The following is a 19,812-nucleotide window of genomic DNA, read 5'->3' as shown; positions in this document are numbered from 1 at the left end:
TATTTCAGAGACATGTTTTGAGAAATAATGCTTTATTTACTACAGAGTTAGATGGTGTTAGGAATTATGTTATGATCAGCTTGTAGTGCATACTTTGTGTTATTATGGTTTAGTGATTATCGTCTGACAGGGGGGATTCCTTATGAACTAGCTAGGATGCAGTTGAGATTATATGCTGTCTGATTTGCCATAGTGTGATGAGACATCTTTTTATCTGCAAGCGCGGTTCAGTGCATTTTGTTTATTGAAATTTATACTGAGGTTTGGTTACGGTAGTACTATTTTTATCTGCAAACGCGTTTCAGCGCATTTTGTTTATTGAAATTTGTGGTAGATGTTCATGTTCTTTATATTACCATTGTTTTGCTCTTCTTTGTCCTAACACAGAATAAATGATTTTGGCCATATTTTAGTATGCTTTTGTTTGACAGGCTGACGACTGATGTTTCAATAAGTTTCTTTTAGCAGGTACAACTACAATTTTGTGCACAAAACTTTTGTTCCACAACTTCATGCGCTTTCCTTGTTAGTAGATGATTGAGCTAGATAATTCACTAGGAAGTAGTATTATGGTTTATAACAGTTGTAGATACACACACACACACACACACACACACACACACATGTAATATACGATGATGCACTGCTTTTTGTAAATGAATTTTGACACGTATTTGTTCACTGATGCTATAAACTTGCTATTCCCTCTTAACATCTAGTGTGGAAAGAATAATTGGTCTATGATTCCTTACCTAGATTATTTTGTTTCAATGAAGTGAATAATTTCATTTATATTTTGCTATGCAGCGTTTATGGCCTCTGTCATTCCATTAGCATTAGAATTTTCTACTTGAGCTCTGTACTGCGGATTACTCGTGAATGCACCCACCCAACTTATTCTTCTGAGGAAACTTCCCTTAGCTGACAGTTTATTAGAATACTGTAACATACATCTTTCAGTCTTTATATTAGCTTACGTATTTAATCTTTTATAACAATATATTTCTCCTATATAATATTCTGATTGAGCATATTCTTTGAGTTATTTTCCCTTGCACCTCTGCACTATGATATGATTATTCAAGGAATTCACACTTTTCACAACAAAGATGGGCTAACTCTCTTGCATTTATGACGTGGTTTCCGTCAATTACCAGTCATCTGATTAGGTTTATGTCTTAATGTGGAACTTTGCACCTGGCAGTATGGTTGCGAGTTACAATGGCTTTGAGTTGTCGGAGGAGAGTTAATGGACTGATACTGTATCTTCTGAGTCTGCTCTTGGCTTGTTCGCATATGAACTCATCTACTTACGCTACATTAGTAGATGTCAGTGTCTTAAAAAATGTTTATCTAACAATGAGTCTCCTACGAAACGTTAGTGTTGTATTGCGCACAGTCATGCTGTTCTTATTTTCCTTGAATATATATATCACCGACAGCACCATCTTTTACGCAGTGCTATACAAATACGACATTTCAGTGCTACCTTGATCTTTATGACGAAACACACTCATTGCAACAGCCTCACAGAGAATGTGCTATTTGTTATCTACGCACTATTTTTCATGTACACAAATCAGAAACACAGAGAAATTGGACCCTTGTCACGAATAATACTATATTCGACTATAATACTGAATATACGTCTTTTTTATATATACTTAACACGACGATGTCATGCAGTTGTCATTACTGTAAAACAAGTTATTTTTTATGCTCATCGTGTTGTTCCACTTTTTCAGCTTACGAACTTTCCTACTCTATTTCAGGACTTCGGTAGAGAATTTTGCAAATTTTGTCACTCGCAAATCTCACTCTGCAAAATTCCCACTGGAGAGGCTGGGGGTAATGAATGGTGTGTGGATATAATTTGATGGGGTATTTTCTTGTCTGTGGATGTCTTACAACGCACTTGTAGCCTTTAGTTACACATGGGATTCACGTGCTTCGGTAGCTCAGTTGGTAGAGCACTTGCCCGCGAAAGGCAAAGGTCCCGAGTTTGAGTCTTGGTCGGGCACACAGTTTTAATCTGCCAGGAAGTTTCGTTTCGCATCCATACGGGGCTACACTCCAAACAAAAATCTTCAGTTAACACTTTCTACCACTTAACTCTACATTCCACCTTAAAAAATTTCTCATCTACAGAAACGTTTTTCTTTCGGTTGTTAGGTCACATTTCGTATCCATAATCACTTATTATACTGTCCAAATATCAAAACTTATCTACTGCTTTTAGTGTCTCCTTTCCTAATCTAATTCCCTCACCACCAGCTGGTTTGTTTCGACTACATTCCATTATTCTTGTTTTTCTTTTGTTGGGGTCACCTTATATCCGTCTGGCAAGACACTGACTATTCAGTTCAACTGTTCTTCGTAATCCTTTGCTGTTTCTGACAGACTCGGAGTTTTTGTTTATTCTCCCAAAACTTTAACTCTTACTGAAAATTTATCTTTGGTTTCCTTTATTGCACTGCACAGGTTGAATAACATCGGGGATAGGCTACAACCCTGTCTCAGTCCTTTGTCAACCAATGCTTTCCTTTCGCGTCCCTAGACTGTTATCTTCTGTTTGGTTTGTATAAAAGTTTTGAACAGCCTTTTTCTCCGTGTATTTTATCCCTACACCCTCAGATTTTCACAGAGAGTATTACATTTAACATTGTCAAAGGCTTACCCCAAGTCTCCAAATGCTATAAACATTTGTTTGACTTTCCTTTACCTACCTTCTAAGACAAGTATTAGGGTCGTTGATGCCTTTCGTGTTCGTACATTTCTCCGGAATCGAAACTGATTTTTCCCGAAATCGGCTTTACTAGTTTTTCCATTCTGCTGCATACAATTCCTGTTAGTTTTATGAAAGTACGAGCTACTAAAATAGTTCGGTGATATTTACACATATCCATCCGCACCAGCTTTGCTTGGAATAGTAATTACTCTTGAAACATGGGGGCATTTCTCTTGTCTCATACATCTTGTACACTGGATGGAATAGTTTCGTCATGACTGGCTCTCGTAAGGCTATCTAGTTGTGAAGGAACCTCGTCGGCTCCAGCGGTCTTCTCTCGACTTAGGTATTTCACTGTTCTATAAAATTCTTCCCACAGTGTCATTTAAATAATGAAAGACGACGCTACTCCCCAGCATGCGCAGAAAAGAAAAGAAGGATGTTAGGCGACTACATTAACTTGCACACAGCGACGTGACGCAGTAGTTAGCACACTGGACTCGCATTCGGGAGGACGACGGTTCAAACCCGCGCCCGGCCATTCTGATATAGGTTTCCCGTTATTTCCCTAAATCGCTTCAGGTAGCTGTTGGGATGGTTCCTTTGAAAGGGCATAGCCGACTTCCTTCCCCATCCTTCCCTAATCCGATGGGAGAGATGCGCATGTGTGTGCGTGCGTGTGTGTGTGTGTGTGTATGTGTGTGTGTTAGTGTGTATGTGATAACATTATGCTATACGTTTTATGTTTATATGTTTTGATGTTCTGTTTGCTTGGTGTATTGTTCACCCGATCGCTACGGCAATCAGCGCGGCGAGCTATCGATGTCTCCTCCAGAACGTCCGACTGCACATACGCAACAATTCACTCCGAACCCACAACCTGCTCCAAAGGGTGGACTACATTAATGTTCACCTGGCCTCGCGACTGCCGCACTTGGCACAGATACAGCCAATGCCACATGGTATTGCTGACAGATTAATGGCGGCCTTTGGAAACTATGTGAGCCAACGAATGTTGTTTAAGATCAAATACGAGACTTTAACTCTCCCACACCATTCTGGAGGACTTAACCTCATGGACGTGCGGAACACGGCTCTAGCTCTATACATGCGAGCGACGCTACGCACTTGGAACCAACGGCAACACGCCATCACGTCGGTCGTCCTGGATGTGCTTCTTCCCACGTCCTTTGAACCACCGGTGGCGGTAGGCACAATCTCGTCCTCTTTTTCTCACGTCGCGTGATTTTTTGTTGATTTTAGTTATGTTCAGTTACAGATACCTTCTACAAGAATCCCCACTACCCGTGAGATATATCGATACTTGCGGCGTCATCATGGCAGCAATGCTGTCGTACTTAAATACCCAGCACGAAACTGGAGACAGATTTGGCGAGCTGTCCATACACCTCTCCTCACCACAGCAGCGCGATCGTCATGGTATACACTAATCAACCGCAAGACAGTCAACCGCCAACGGTTGTACGACATTCGCATGGTAGATTCCCCGCTCTGCCTTATATGTGGCATGCACGACACCGATGAACATTCCCTGCAGTGCGGTGAGGCAAAGGATGTTTGGCGGCTGACGCAACGCATCATGGCCCTCCTCCGACGCACCGACGAATCAATGATCACGACGGACGCTTAATTTTTCCCTGACGCTGTATTTTTCCCCTCACAAGAAACTTCGGCAATCGGATGGATTGGAGGACACGCATCGCGCTACGTGCTCTCGCGGACCTTGATATCGGGCATGGACTATTGGCATTATCTACTACAACAACACGAAATCATCCGACGCCACTGCATTTGCGAACTTTATAGGCAGTATGTTTCATAACCACCCTAAGCGGTGCGGAGCCCCAGGTTTAAGTTGTTTCGAGGGATAGGATGTACTCCCAGTGAAGTGACGAGGATGTCACTTCAGCCCTATATTTCTTTCCCTTCTTTTTTATATATGATTTTTCTTTTGGGACATTAAAATTAAATGAATCAAAAAATATTATTGTTACTAACAAAAAAATTACAATGTACAACAATGTTTCCTTCCTGTTGCCTCTCCCTTATATATCCTGTCAGGAAACGAGGACACCGTGGCCAGGCCTCCAACTACGACCCCTGCCCACCCTGCCCCCTGACTGTCCAAAAAAAAAAAAAAAAAAAAAAAAAAGCGCTAACGCGCTGCTCCCTTAACTCGGTTAGGGTAGGCGCGCTGGCCCCGGATCGGATCCGCTCGGCGGATTAACGACGAGGGCCATTGTGCCAGTCAGTCTGGATGTGATTTTTAGGTGATTTTCCACATCCCGCTACGTGAATACCGTGCTGGTCCCCACGTTCCACCTCAGTTACACACGTCACAGACATCTGAAACAGGTCCGCACTATTTCACGATTTACACTAGACGCACAGAGTTTGGGTACACCGATTCCATCCTGGGGGGTACAGGGAGGCAGCAAAAATGGTACAAATGGGACTTAACATCTGAGGTCATCAGTCCCCTAGAACTTAGAACTACTTAAACCTAACTACCCTAAGGACATCACACACAGCCATTCCCGAGGCAGGATTCGAACCTGAGACCGTAACAGTCGCGCGATTCCGGACTGAAGCGCCTAGAACCGCTCGGGGTGGCGGCAGGAAAGGCCTCCGGCCATCCCTAACACTAACACTGCCAAATCCGTTGTAACCATGCCCACCCTGCGATCGCTGTGGTACTATGGCGTAAGCGAAAGAAACAAAGAAGAAAGACAAGAGACAGGTATGTTGTAATTTAGATATTTTTTTATGACGGTGGACCTCAATAGAGAAAAGAGGGATGTGCGGAATCTTGATTTGTCACCCGTAGATCATGTCTGAGATGCAATGGGAAAGGGTGTACAATCGTATCTGCCTCCAGCCAGCAAGTCTCATGAGCTGATATAATATGTGCTTCTTTCAGAAAATGTGCTTCTTTCAGAAATGATTCAAATGGCTCTGACATGGGAACCTCCACATCGCACACCCTCAGATTTAGTTATAAGTTGGCACAGTGGATAGGCCTTGAAAAACTGAACACAGCTCAATCGAATAAACAGGAAGAAGTTGTGTGGAACTACGAAAAAAATTAATAAAATATACAAACTGAGTAGTCCATGTGAACATATGCAACATCAAGGACACTGGGAGTCGAGGAGCGCCGTGGTCCCGCGGTTAGCGAGAACAGCTCCGGAAAGAGAGGTCCTAGGTTCAAGTCTTCCCTCGAGCGAAAAGTTAATTTCTTTAGTTTCAGTTTATGTGACAAACTCTTTATGTTTTCATCACTTTTTTGGGAGTGATTATCACATCCACAAGAAAACCTAAATCGGCAAGGTAGAAGAATCTTTTTACCCATTCGCTAAATGTACAAGTTAGGTGGGTCGACAACATATTCCTGTCATGTGACGCACATGCCGTCACCAGTGTCGTATAGAGTATATCACATGTGTTTTGCTGTGGAGGAATCAGTTGACCTATGACCTTGCGATCAAATGTTTTCGGTTCCCATTGGAGAGGCAGATCCTTTCGTCTACTAATCGCACGGTTTTGCGCTGCGGTCGCAAAACACCGACACTAAACTTATTACAGTGAACAGAGACGTCAATGAACGAACGGACAGATCATAACCTTGCTAAAATAAAGAAAGTAAAATTTTCAGTCGAGGGAAGTCTTGAACCAAAGACCTCTCGTTCCTCAGCCACTCACGTTAACCACGGGATCAAGGCACAAGGTGCTGATGATGGACATCATTTCCGAATGAAATAATCGTTCATTACACGTCATGCGATGAGTCCACAAAATTTGATAAATGACAAAGTGTTACTTCGTGATGCAACAATCTCCTTTACCGTCAGTGTAATAACGCTACGTTACAAATCTGTTACTTTAAAGGACGTAACCTCAGAACGCTGTCAGTCTCCTGAAGAGGCGGTCAACAGTGCGTTACAGCAGGTAGATAGTAGCCAGCGAGACGAGGATGACGACGGCGCCCGAGGGGCGCTCGGCGCCTTGGCGTGGTTCGGCGGAAGCGCCACCCATCTCCGGACCCACCTGCGCCGCACAAAAGAACTGAATTAATAGCGCCCCACTTGGGCCCAAACTTTAATAACGCGCGACACACTAAGGAGAGGGCCTTAATTTACTTTACTGACAAGATAACTTAGCATAAAAGCTCGGCAGAGGACATACCATTAAAACTATGGCAGTAGCTAACCGGCGATATATTCGCATAGTTTACAGCCCCAAGCCGGATAAAGTTTTTGCTGCGTCATGATGGAGCGCCAACTTCACGCACGTGCGCTGTACATGAAAATTTTATCTACATCTTGCTTGAAACAAGGAGTGTCTTGCTCTCTTAAGTTAGTCTTCTCTCCTAGTGAAAGTGGGTTTGCTGATTTATGGAGTTTAATGTCCTTTCTTTGTTCAGTGTAGGTAATGAGTGGGCACTGTAGTCTCTCCATGCTATATCTTCATGACGTACGCAATACATGTTACTTTCGTCTGTGCATCTCTCTTCCATACAAGATTAAGTGTGTGTTTTGATCTAAATGTGGGTGTCGTCACACAACAACATACATAAATTTAACTTTATTTAATTATATGTTAATTGTCTTTCCTACTTGGGGATGGCAGTCCTGTAGATCTTCTGATACAAATTTCCGCCGTGTGCCCGTTAACTGTTCATTTATTTTACCTCGGCTTTATAACCATTCTCACGTGCATGTCGAACTGAAAGAGAATAAAGTATGCGTCATACACTGCAAAGCATAAGAACAAGTAATGAATACGTATTTGAAAACATTATTTACATGTTAAAATACATTTGAACTGTCTGTGACATGTCATCGAAGAAAGAACATATTTATTGTGTTAAAAATCAATTTTCGTTTTACCGGATATGAGTATTTAACGAAGCTACATAATATGCCTGACAATCCGCACAGTCATAAAACATTAACACATAATATGTATTATTTAACAGTCAATTTATTCCATTGTCTTGTATTTGTCGCTTCTGTTCATCAACTGACGTCAACGCACGTCAAAACAGTGGCAGAAATTACCGAAAAAAGAGAGGGAGGATTTCTAGCGGATATTTGCTTACGTAAATGCTTAAAAAATGAATTACGGTTTTGTAGTATTGCATCTACGGGATCGTTTTGGGATCAAAACCTTATTTTGCACCTAAAATAATTTACCGTCTGAGTATGGAGTGTTAGGATGAATTTCTGTAAGAGGATGTAATGAACGTGAATTGCAAGGACTTAATAAGCATTTAGCTAAAAAACTATCCACCTCCACATTCCTGGCAATACGTCTGGTAGTGCAAAGGTTATATCGCTCACACAGTGGCGCCGCTTTGTTACGATCTCTGCCACTGTTTTGACATATACTACGTTAGTTGATCAGCAGAAGTAAATAATGCAGGTCGCGGAATATGTTCTCGCATGTACTATTTATTAACTTCCAGTTCAACATGCAATTGAAAGCGGTTATAAAGTAGAGTTCATGACTGCGGAAATAAATGAACAATTACAGTCAAATGGTGAAAATTTTTTCACAAATTGACTGCTTGTGAATTTTTTCATTGCAGTGACAATTTACGGATAATTTGACGAATTTTCTAAATGTTGTTTCATTAATTAAGATATTTTATATCGACTAGAGGTAGCTCTGATGAGGAAAATCGTACAGCGCTTCTTGCTTTCAGTCGCACGAACATCAGAATGACAGATACCGTAATAAGCGGTCGCAGAATAACAACCTGACTTTAGTCACTCAGCGGAAGAAAAGTGATTCGACCTGATGAGATTATATTGTATCTAAAATCTAAGAAATTCCTCCTCTTCCGGCAGCGATGTATCATAGGTCGCTGGATAAACGATAGGTTCCGTGTGATTGGAAAAATGTCCTGGACATTCCCGCTTTAAACAAGAGTCGTCGAACAGATGCACACAACGACGTCAAACTGTTGTAGAAGCTTGGAACGAATTTTATGGTACATTGTTTACTAATGGACGAAAATACGAGCATTCGGATGATCAGACCGGCTTTCCGGTGGGATTGATGGATTCCTAGCAGGTAGAACATAGCATGGGGTACTCAGTCGTAAGATATCCTCAATGTAGAAGTAGCTTTGTGCCTACTCCTGGGTATGTTACAGCACCAGTACTCTTCACAGTATATACAAATGACACAATGGATAACATCGGGAGCTCCATTAGGCTGCTGACAGATAATGTTTCTGTATACGGAGTCGCATCGCTAGAAAACTATAGCGAAACGCAGCAAGACCTGTAGGGATCGACTTGTGGTGCAGGGATCTTCATTTGACCTGTAACACTACTTTTGTTTCACTTTCATTTACTTATGTATTTATTTATTTTTTGAGAATGGTAGAGGGGGGGGGGGGGGATGGGGGAGGCGCACCGGACCTATGACTGGTTTGATGCGACAGGCCACTAATATCTCTCATGTGCCAACCTTTTTCTCTCAGAGCAACACTTACATACTACGTCCTCAATTACTTTCTGGATGTATTCCAATTTCTGTCTTCCTGTACAGGTTCTAACCCCTACCGCTCTCTCTAATACCACTGAAGTTATTTCCTGATGTCTTTACAGATATCCTATTATCCCATCCCTTTTTCTTGTTATTGTATTCCATGTGTGCCTTTCCTTGCCGATTCTGCAGAGAACCTCCTCGTTCCTTACCTCCTGAGTCCACTTAATTTCCAACGTTCGTGTATAGCACCACATCTCAGATGCTTCAAGTTCCTTGAGTTCGTCTATTTCGTGCTCAACAATTCTGATGTTAAGTTCCTCGTTGCTCTCATTTCTTACAATTCTCATTATTTTCGACTTTCTTTGACTTACTCTCAATCCATATTCTGTACTCAATTGACTGTTCACTCCATTCACCAGTTTCTGTAAGCATTCTTCACAGTCACTGAGGATAGCAATGTGATGAGCGAAACCTATCATTGATTTCCTTCAAGCTCTAAATTTAATCTCCTGTCTTGACACTTTCATTTATTTCCGTCATTGCTTCTTCGATGTATAGATTGAACACCCTCTTTAATCCGAGCACTTCGCTCTTGATTTGCCAGTCTTATTGCTCCCTCTGGGTTCTATACGTAAAGACGGATAATGTACAGTATGTACACTATGTACACTCAACAAACTCAAATGTAATGTATTGAGCAGAAATAGATAGAAAGGCCTACTTTTCCTTGATAAAAGATTTGCAAAGAATAAATGGAATTAGTCACGTCTATTAAATATATGGGAACAGACATACGGAGCTATTTAAAGAGGAGGGACTAAGTAATACCACTGATACCGAGGGCGGATTGAAGGCTTAGATTTGAGTACTTCACCTCAGTCTATGGCACATACCAGTTTCGTTTGATTGTAGGCATAGAATTCAGCCAAAGAAATGAAGTACGTTTCTTCACCACTCTATTAGTATACTAGAAAATAACACGGTGATCTTCAATCAACTCCAGCTCCAATAGCAGACGCTACTAATTCCAGGAGCATAGGGTCTTACAAGAGTCAGCCAGTATACGTTTTGTTACATGCACCAAACAGAAGAATACCGTGAAAGTAAAATCAGTGAGATTAAAGCTCACACAGAGATTTACGCACATAACAAAATTATACCGGCAACGACAACAAAAAGGAACTCACAAAACATTATCGTTGTAAATGCTTCCTTCAAAATCCACTAATGTTATCAACTGTTCGAAATGCACGTCTTCTACTGCAACAATGCAGTCGCTTGTACGAAGGGTTCTGGAAAAAGTGAAGCGACTGATTAGATCTGATTGCACATGCTTTTACAATGGAGTTTTTCAAATCCTCTTTGGTTGTAGGAACCTGTGCATAGACTTTATCTTTGAATTTACCACATGGAAGGAAGTCAAGTGGCAGCAAACCAGACGAACACGTTAGTCAACTATACTGGTAGGTGAACAAGTTGTCAGTAGAACATTCGTCAGACAGGTACTACATATATCCACGTATTTCCAACAGTACTGCCGCTAAGAAAGCCTGGTGACACACCGGTAAGAAATTATGCGCTTATTTTATGCTCTTGGTTTCTTGCATAAAGAGACAGATTCCGTAAATAATCCCTCACCAAACGTTCGCTCTCCACTGCCTCTGATGTTCAATCAGCCGCAGCCAGTACGGTTTCTGAATGGCCCAGTAATGCACATTCTTAGATTCAGCTTTCCATGAATTGCAGTGTTAGATCAGTCACTGAAGACACTTCTTGGATGAAAGAACCTATTGCGCTTACGTCGCATTAGAGACGAGCTACGTAGTTTCATATGCTAACAACAATTCCGCTGGTAATATGCTGATAACGCGACTGATTATACGGATGGATACTGTTTGCGAACAAAGTTGGGCTGACTTATCCCCGGAACACTCGCGATTTCCGTGAAGGTAACATACGGTTTATGAACAACAGTTGCCAGAACATTAATTTTCTTCCTCCGCTCGTCGCATTCATGCTTGTTACTCTAAGCACAGCATTCCTGTGCCCCTACAATAAATTTTTGCACATTCTGTGAATAACTATCGTTGTTGGACTGGATACGGTTCTCGGTACAACTCAACTGTTCTTTTCAAATTCCTTCTAAATTCTCCGTGAAGAAGTAGCACGCCTAGTTTTCTTGGTATGTGAAAAACATTTATTTTTTCCTGCTAAATGTGTGTGACGTTGTAACCTCCCCACAGAAATTTTAAATAAATAATATGAATATAATTCTAATTTAGTGTAGCCTCCCAACAGAATTCCTTCTCATTTGTAACCTCGCAACTAATTTCTTTTCACTTTAACCAAAGCTCAAAATTCATTCGCATTTAGCGTAACCTCAGAGTAAAATTCCATAACCTCTCAACAGTAAAAATTATGGTAAATTTTGGACGACAGCAGTGCTGCGTCATGCCCCTGTAAGATCATTCTGAATAAAAAAGCAAAAATTCTTACCTCAATAAAGTCGCCAACTATCTGCTCTTACAATAACCCTTTTCCGGCACAGCTCTGTGCAATGCTGGCCTATAGATTTGTCATTTATGAAAGGAAGCAACTAATTTATCTTTTGCAACAATCGGAATGATCATGGATTGGAGAAATTAGTAAATTCTTTAAATTGAAATGAATGCTTGTAAAAAAATTACTTTGTATCACAAAGATTATTATTAGGACATTTTTAAATCATTTACATCGGAGTTCACATTACATTACTATATATGCCCGAGGCTGCTTTTTACCTTATACAATAATACTCAGGCTCCGGCATCGCTGCAACGCGACCGGGCCAGCCAACACGATACACCAGACCAGAGCAGACTCCAGACTAGCACAGACTAGCACAGACTAGCAACAACTTACTGCTACAGCTACACAGTTCCTACTGCATACAACACTGCTCTCTGGTCAGCGATTCTCTTATACCTTGCATATCGCAGGCAGCGCATGAGCAATAGATCGAAATTACATCCGCTCGGACATCTGACATAAAATTACATCTGTATTACATCTGCTCGGACCTCTTGCATAAAATTACATCTGCCCGGACCTATTACAACGTAAATAGAATTATATTTCCTCTGCGCCCTTTTATAAAGGTATAAAGACGGTGCAACTCCGTTTTTCCGTATCAAATTTGACGTAGGTACTTATTTTGGTATGAAAACGTGAACTGCCACAAGCGGAAGCGATATGTTTGCTTTTCAAAACAGACAAAGCCACAGTTATAAACATTATTTCATGGCAGCAAATGTAATATTTTCTCAATGAGCTCTACAACTACCATCAAGCCAAGGCAAGCCAGCCGGACTCTCGTGTTGCAATCAGAATGACAAGCAGACAGAATATCGACATTGTCGCCAGTAGAACAAATCCGGAAGGTGTTGCCTCGCCTTACACAAACGAGAGGCTTCAGTCGTAGAGTTAGCCACATGACCTCAGAAGACATCAGGTCATTCTAACCGTATAGCTAAATTTCCTAAGAGAGAGTAAAAGTTTCTACAAAACACCTGTCAGCCTGGCGATACGGCGAAGAGGCAACTGAAGCCGTGAAAGATGCTTTTTTCGAAATGGAGGAGTGATGAAGACTGCTAATGAGCCCGGAAAAGTAGCCCACATTCATTCATCGCGGGCCACACGTGAAGTCATACCCTCAGACAAGCACCATTAAATACTAACGCTACCTAGGCATGGTCTCTACCTTTAAGTTGCAGTACACCAGCTATGTGGCCGAAACCGTGATGTGTTGCAACGGTTTGCCAAGATGATCTCCGCTTTCGAGACTGCTACCTGCTTGGTCTGCCGTACTCCCTCACTACGAACCGCCGGTCTCGCAACCACCGATGAGAGCACCTGGAGACTTCTACCTCGGGTCTGCTGATCCGAACTGATAGTGTTTGTAACACTAATAATGTGCCTGCTGACTTACATAATGTGCCGCAGTATTTAGGAGGCGCGTTAACTGCCGCTGACTCAACTACACTCATGCTCATAAATTAAGGATAATGCTGATACATGGTGAAATAACGCTCTGGTGGGCGGGTTTCAATCACCTCGGGATATAACCATGCGGTGCATTTGACCTGTCGCACGGTGGCGCTGGTAGCAGTCCACATATGCAGAGGTGTGTTGGTGCAAGTCAGAGTACTATGCAGCGAGTAAGTGTGAACACGTTTTCAGACGTGCTAATGCTGACTGTGTGTTGAAAATGGCTCAAAGAACACATATTGATGACGTTATGAGGGGTATAACATTAGGGAGACAGGAGGCTGGTCAAACACAGCAGGTCGTAGCACAGGCCATCTGTGTGCCACAAAGTGTGATGTCACGATTATGACAACGATTCCAGCAGACAGGACATGTGTCCAGGCGCTACATTACGGGACGTCCACAGTGTACAATATCCACAAGAAGACCGATATCTCTCCATCAGTGCCAGCAGACGCCCACGGAGTACTGCAGATAGCCTTGCTGAGGATCTTACCGCAGCCACTGGAACAGTTGTATCCAGACACACAGTCTACAGTCGACTGAACAGACATGGTTTATTCACCTGGAAACCTGCAAGGTGCATTCCACTGACCCCTGGTCACAGGACAGCCCGTAAAGCCTGGTGTCAAGAACACAGTACATGGTCATTGGAACAGTGGCCCTAGGTTATGTTCACGGACGAGTCCAGGTATAGTCTGGAAAGTGATTCTCACCAGGTTTTCATCTGGCGTGATGCAGGAACCAGATACCAACCCATTAACGTCCTTCAAAGGGTCCCGGGTGGAGATCGTGGTTTGATGGTGTGGGGTGGGATTGTGATTGGTGCACGTACACCCCTGCATGTCTTTGACAGATGAATCGTAACACGTCAGGTGTATCGGCACGTAATTTTGCACCAGTATGTTCGCCTTTTCAGGGGTGCAGTGAGTCCCACCTTCCTCCTGATGGAGGATAACCACGGCCCCACCGAGCTGCCACGGTGGAGGAGCACCTTGAAACAGAAGATATCAGGCGAATGGATTGTCCTGCCTGTTTTCCAGACCTAAACCCCATCGAGCACGTCTGGGATGCTCTCGGTCTTTGACGTACCGCTCCACGTCTTCAAGCCCCTAGGACACTTCAGGAGCTCCGACAGGCACTGGTGCGAGGATGGGAGACTATACCCCAGCAGGTGCTCGGCCACCTGATCCGGAGTATACTAACCCGTTGTGCGGCCTGTTCACGTGTGATGGTGATCATATCCCATATTCATGTAGGGGTATATGAGCAGGAAACAGTGGCCTTTTGTAGCACATGTGTTTCGGGACGGTTCTCTCAACTTGTCACCAATTCCGTGGATTTACAGATCTGTGTGGTGTGTGTTCCCTAGGTGCCTATGCTATTAGCGCCAGTTTTGTGTAGTGCCACGTTGTGGGGCACCACATTCTGCTATTACCCTTAATTTACGAGGATGGGTGTAGTACCGCTAATCTGTCATCGACACCATCGGCTTTCATGGTTGGAAGAGTTACGCTGTTCTTCAACTTTTGTAGTCCTGTCTTCTTCAGTTGCGTGTAATATTACGGTATATTGAAAATTTTTACTTATGGACCGTCTGACATCAACTGAATAAAACACAATTTTAGTGCCATACACGTTTCGCCTTTATTTTCTGCAAGGCATCATCAGTGGCCTGGAATATGTACATATGTTAGCTATTTTATTTACATTTTTGTCACTGTGCCTATAGGTTATAAACAGTTCTGGTGGTTGCTATTTCCTATTAAATAGTAATGTTTTGAACTGTACTTACAGGTTGCGTGGACAATTTCTTACATATTACGCTCCTGTTGCATTTTTGGTGTTGTTCTTCTTCTTATGAACGCCAATTTGTGTTTTTTTCCACTTTCCACAGCACTATGCACTGAACGCTTGTTTTAATGCAATCTTTAGGTTTCTGTTGCCGACTGTCAAATGTTTTTGCTAAAGATCGAAACTTATGAGTGTAATTGTTAAAGTATCTATGGTCTGTTCGTTTATGCATTTCTGTGTGCGTTTGTGTATGTGTATGTGTGTGTGTGTTTTGGTGTGAGATATATATTTTTTATGCTGTGTGTGTGTGTGTGTGTCTGTATTTTGGTGTGGTATATTTCTTTTGTATGTATGTGTGTGTGTGTGTGTGTGTCCAGATAGTGTGGGGAAGAGTTTTCTTGTTTTATGTTATCATTTCCTTTATTAAGTGTAGTAGGGAGCTTGTGCTGATGTGTGTTTGTCCATTTATCACATGTTTGTTTTCTGCTATGGCTTTCTGGATGTGGAAGTTTTCTTGTGTTTGTATAAGATGTTTGTCATGGTTGCTTATTCTCATTATTTTCATTTCTTGTTCCATGTTTGTAGGATGATGGTTGTAGTGGTTAAATGCTCTGCAAATGTGGAATGGTTTGTTTCATACTTCCAACATAAAGGAAATGATAACATAAAACAAGAAAACTCTTCCCCACACCATCTGGACACACACACATACACACACACACACACATACCAAAAAAAATTATACCACACCAAAATACAGACACACACACACACAGCATAAAAAATATCTATCTCACACCAAAATACACACACACACACATACACATACACAAACGCACACAAAAATGTATAGTCCACAGCTCGTGGCCGTATGGTAGCGTTCTCGCTTCCCGCGCCCGGGTTCCCGGGTTCGATTCCCGGCGGGGTCAGGGATTTTCTCTGTCTCGTGATGACTGGGTGTTGTGTGATGTCCTTAGGTTAGTTAGGTTTAAGTGGTTCTAAGTTCTAGGGGACTGATTACCATAGCTGTTAAGTCCCATAGCGCTCAGAGCCACAAATGCATAAACGAACAGACCAGAGATACTTTAACAATTACACTCATAAATTTCGATCTTTGGCAAAAACATTTGACAGTCGGCAACAGAAACCAAAACATTGCATTAAAACAATCGTTCAGTGCATAGTGCTGTGGAATGAAGAAAAAACCGCAAATTGGCGCTCATTAGAAGAAGAAGAACACCAAAAATGCAACAGGAGCGTAATATGTAAGAAATTGTCTACGCAACCTGTAAGTGCAGTTCAAAGCATTACTACTTAATAGAAAATAGCAACCACCAGAACTGTTTATAACCTATAGGCACAGTGACAAAAATGTAGATAAAATAGCTAACCTACGTACATATTCCAGGCCACTGATGATGCCTTGCAGAAAATAAAGGCGAAACGCGTATGGCACTAAAATTGTGTTTTATTCAGTTGCTGTCAGACGGTCCATAAGTAAAAATTATCAATATACCGTAATAAGTAACGCTGTAGTTCGTCCTCACACCGTGTAGAACTGCTGAGAGAGCATGCCCGTTCGATTTCTGGTAGAAAAGCAGATTCCGTCGTGGACAGCAAGGTCCGTTGTATGCCAATCGACAACCTAGTCTGTTGCCCATGCGACGCTGTGGTTACGTGAGCCGGATGCCAGAGAGCGACATCCACCACAGATTGCTGAGGCAGCATCAGGAAGTCCCGAGACAGAGCGCTGCACTGCTGCCAGCCACGCTGGCGATACACAGGAGAACAGGCGAGTGTAAACTCTACTGTGATAGACTGATGTTCCACTAATGTTGTATCACTAGCCCCAGTGCATGGACTGGCCTGCTCCACCCCACTCAACTCTCCGTCATCCCGACGCAGTAAGGGTCTGAACTCAAGCAACCAGTGTATTGTAATTATTGTATAATTAGATACCGGATTTAGAAGACCGTTTCAGTTAATCTCTTTTAGAACCGTGATACTAGCAGCAGTAACGACTATACCTCTATTTGAAAGAGCGGAGTTGATAATGTAACTATGAAGTGTCACTCTATGTACTGCATAAATCATCTGGATGAAAAGAAAATTATGTTATTTGCAATGGTTCCCGGAACTTTTTTGAGTTGAACAGATTAAATGAATCACCGAATACACACACACACACACACACACAAACAGGGGTTTTTGCATGTGACTCTCTCTCTCTCTCTCTCTCTCTGTCTCCCTGTGTGTGTGTGTGTGTGTGTGTGTGTGTGTGGTTGTGTGAGTCGTGGAACGGCACGATTCAGTTGAGGCGGGGATCCAAAGTGCTTGCTATCACCGCTGCATTTATTTTTTTCCCCCACAGGTGTGAGATGAATTGGAACGTAGCAGCAATTGAGTATTTGGTTCAGGCCTAGCCTACGCGTGGAGGGACTTCTTCCCTCGGGATTAGCGCAGCAGGGATGTTTTTAGTACATCGACACACGACTAGACGCCAGTTGTGGCTAACTACTGTCTGTGGAACTGGATGGATGTTTTCGACTCAGGTTGCTCTTGAGTGTGGTGTATTCTACGCCAGTACTAGTGAAAGGCTGCTGAAAGGCTCCTGTTAAGAGCCGGCGTTGGTGGCCCAGCGGTTCTAGGCGCTACAGTCTGGAACCGCGCGACCTCTACGGTCGCAGGCTAGAATCCTGCATCGGGCATGGATGTATGTGACGTCCTTGGCTTGGTTAGGTTTAAGTAGTTCTAAGTTCTAGACGACTGATGACCTCAGTAGTTGAGTCCCATAGTGCTCAGAGCAATTTTTTTGCTGCTAAGAGAGAGCTTTAAATGGTTAGGCGTGGGATTTGTGGCATCATTAATTGAATTTAATGAGCCTATGTTCCAAAGAAAACTCTGTGTTCAGACCGGTGTGTTTTTGTAATGCCCCAGACTGTGCTCTAATTATTTATTTTCTGATGCAAGTCTTCAACCCCGGGTAGTATACACTTCAGAGAAAGCAGTGCAACTAGTGTTTCCCCCAAGCAGTCAGTTTCCGGACTTGTGTTCTGCTTCAGATAATTCATTGGTATGTCAGTTTTTTACAGATAACTGGAAACATTACAATTGTCTGTCGTACTCCTACAGTCGCAGCAGCATTTGTAGTGGGCTGTGATCGGATTTTATGATTTTTGTTACTGTGCGTTGTAGTAAACGGACTATTTGCGCGATTCGTTGTCTGTACTAAGCTTGGTCGGGTTACTGATTGGATGAGTGTTTAAGGCGCAACAAGCGGTAGTCAATTCTGGTCTCTTGTACTGTCAAAGTTTCGCTAGGTCAAACTGAAGTATTTTCTTTTTAAATGTTCTAGAATTTTGTTGTGTGAGGTTTTTTAACTTTCAAGTGAAAGAAAGTTACTTCAGAGTTTTTAAATTTTTTCTAGTGAATTAAGTTTTATGTGAGACTGAATTCTGAATGTTTAAAGTTGAGTAGAGTCCGTCTCCATTAAGGGCGCTAGACTTTTCTTAATTCAATCAGTGGGATTTGGAAACAATAACTGAACCGTTTGATTTGAAATTACAATAAATGGATTAAAAATCGCAATCAGTAAACTTGTTTGGTAATATACACTCCTGGAAATGGAAAAAAGAACACATTGACACCGGTGTGTCAGACCCACCATACTTGCTCCGGACACTGCGAGAGGGCTGTACAAGCAATGATCACACGCACGGCACAGCGGACACACCAGGAACCGCGGTGTTGGCCGTCGAATGGCGCTAGCTGCGCAGCATTTGTGCACCGCCGCCGTCAGTGTCAGCCAGTTTGCCGTGGCATACGGAGCTCCATCGCAGTCTTTAACACTGGTAGCATGCCGCGACAGCGTGGACGTGAACCGTATGTGCAGTTGACGGACTTTGAGCGAGGGCGTATAGTGGGCATGCGGGAGGCCGGGTGGACGTACCGCCGAATTGCTCAACACGTGGGGCGTGAGGTCTCCACAGTACATCGATGTTGTCGCCAGTGGTCGGCGGAAGGTGCACGTGCCCGTCGACCTGGGACCGGACCGCAGCGACGCACGGATGCACGCCAAGACCGTAGGATTCTACGCAGTGCCGCAGGGGACCGCACCGCCACTTCCCAGCAAATTAGGGACACTGTTGCTCCTGGGGTATCGGCGAGGACCATTCGCAACCGTCTCCATGAAGCTGGGCTACGGTCCCGCACACCGTTAGGCCGTCTTCCGCTCACGCCCCAACATCGTGCAGCCCGCCTCCAGTGGTGTCGCGACAGGCGTGAATGGAGGGACGAATGGAGACGTGTCGTCTTCAGCGATGAGAGTCGCTTCTGCCTTGGTGCCAATGATGGTCGTATGCGTGTTTGGCGCCGTGCAGGTGAGCGCCACAATCAGGACTGCATACGACCGAGGCACACAGGGCCAACACCCGGCATCATGGTGTGGGGAGCGATCTCCTACACTGGCCGTACACCACTGGTGATCGTCGAGGGGACACTGAATAGTGCACGGTACATCCAAACCGTCATCGAACCCATCGTTCTACCATTCCTAGACCGGCAAGGGAACTTGCTGTTCCAACAGGACAATGCACGTCCGCATGTATCCCGTGCCACCCAACATGCTCTAGAAGGTGTAAGTCAACTACCCTGGCCAGCCAGATCTCCGGATCTGTCCCCCATTGAGCATGTTTGGGACTGGATGAAGCGTCGTCTCACGCGGTCTGCACGTCCAGCACGAA

Source organism: Schistocerca americana, chromosome 5 (assembly GCF_021461395.2).
Source record: "Schistocerca americana isolate TAMUIC-IGC-003095 chromosome 5, iqSchAmer2.1, whole genome shotgun sequence".
NCBI lineage: Eukaryota > Metazoa > Arthropoda > Insecta > Orthoptera > Acrididae > Schistocerca > Schistocerca americana.
Note: the sequence above shows the minus strand (reverse complement) of the source record.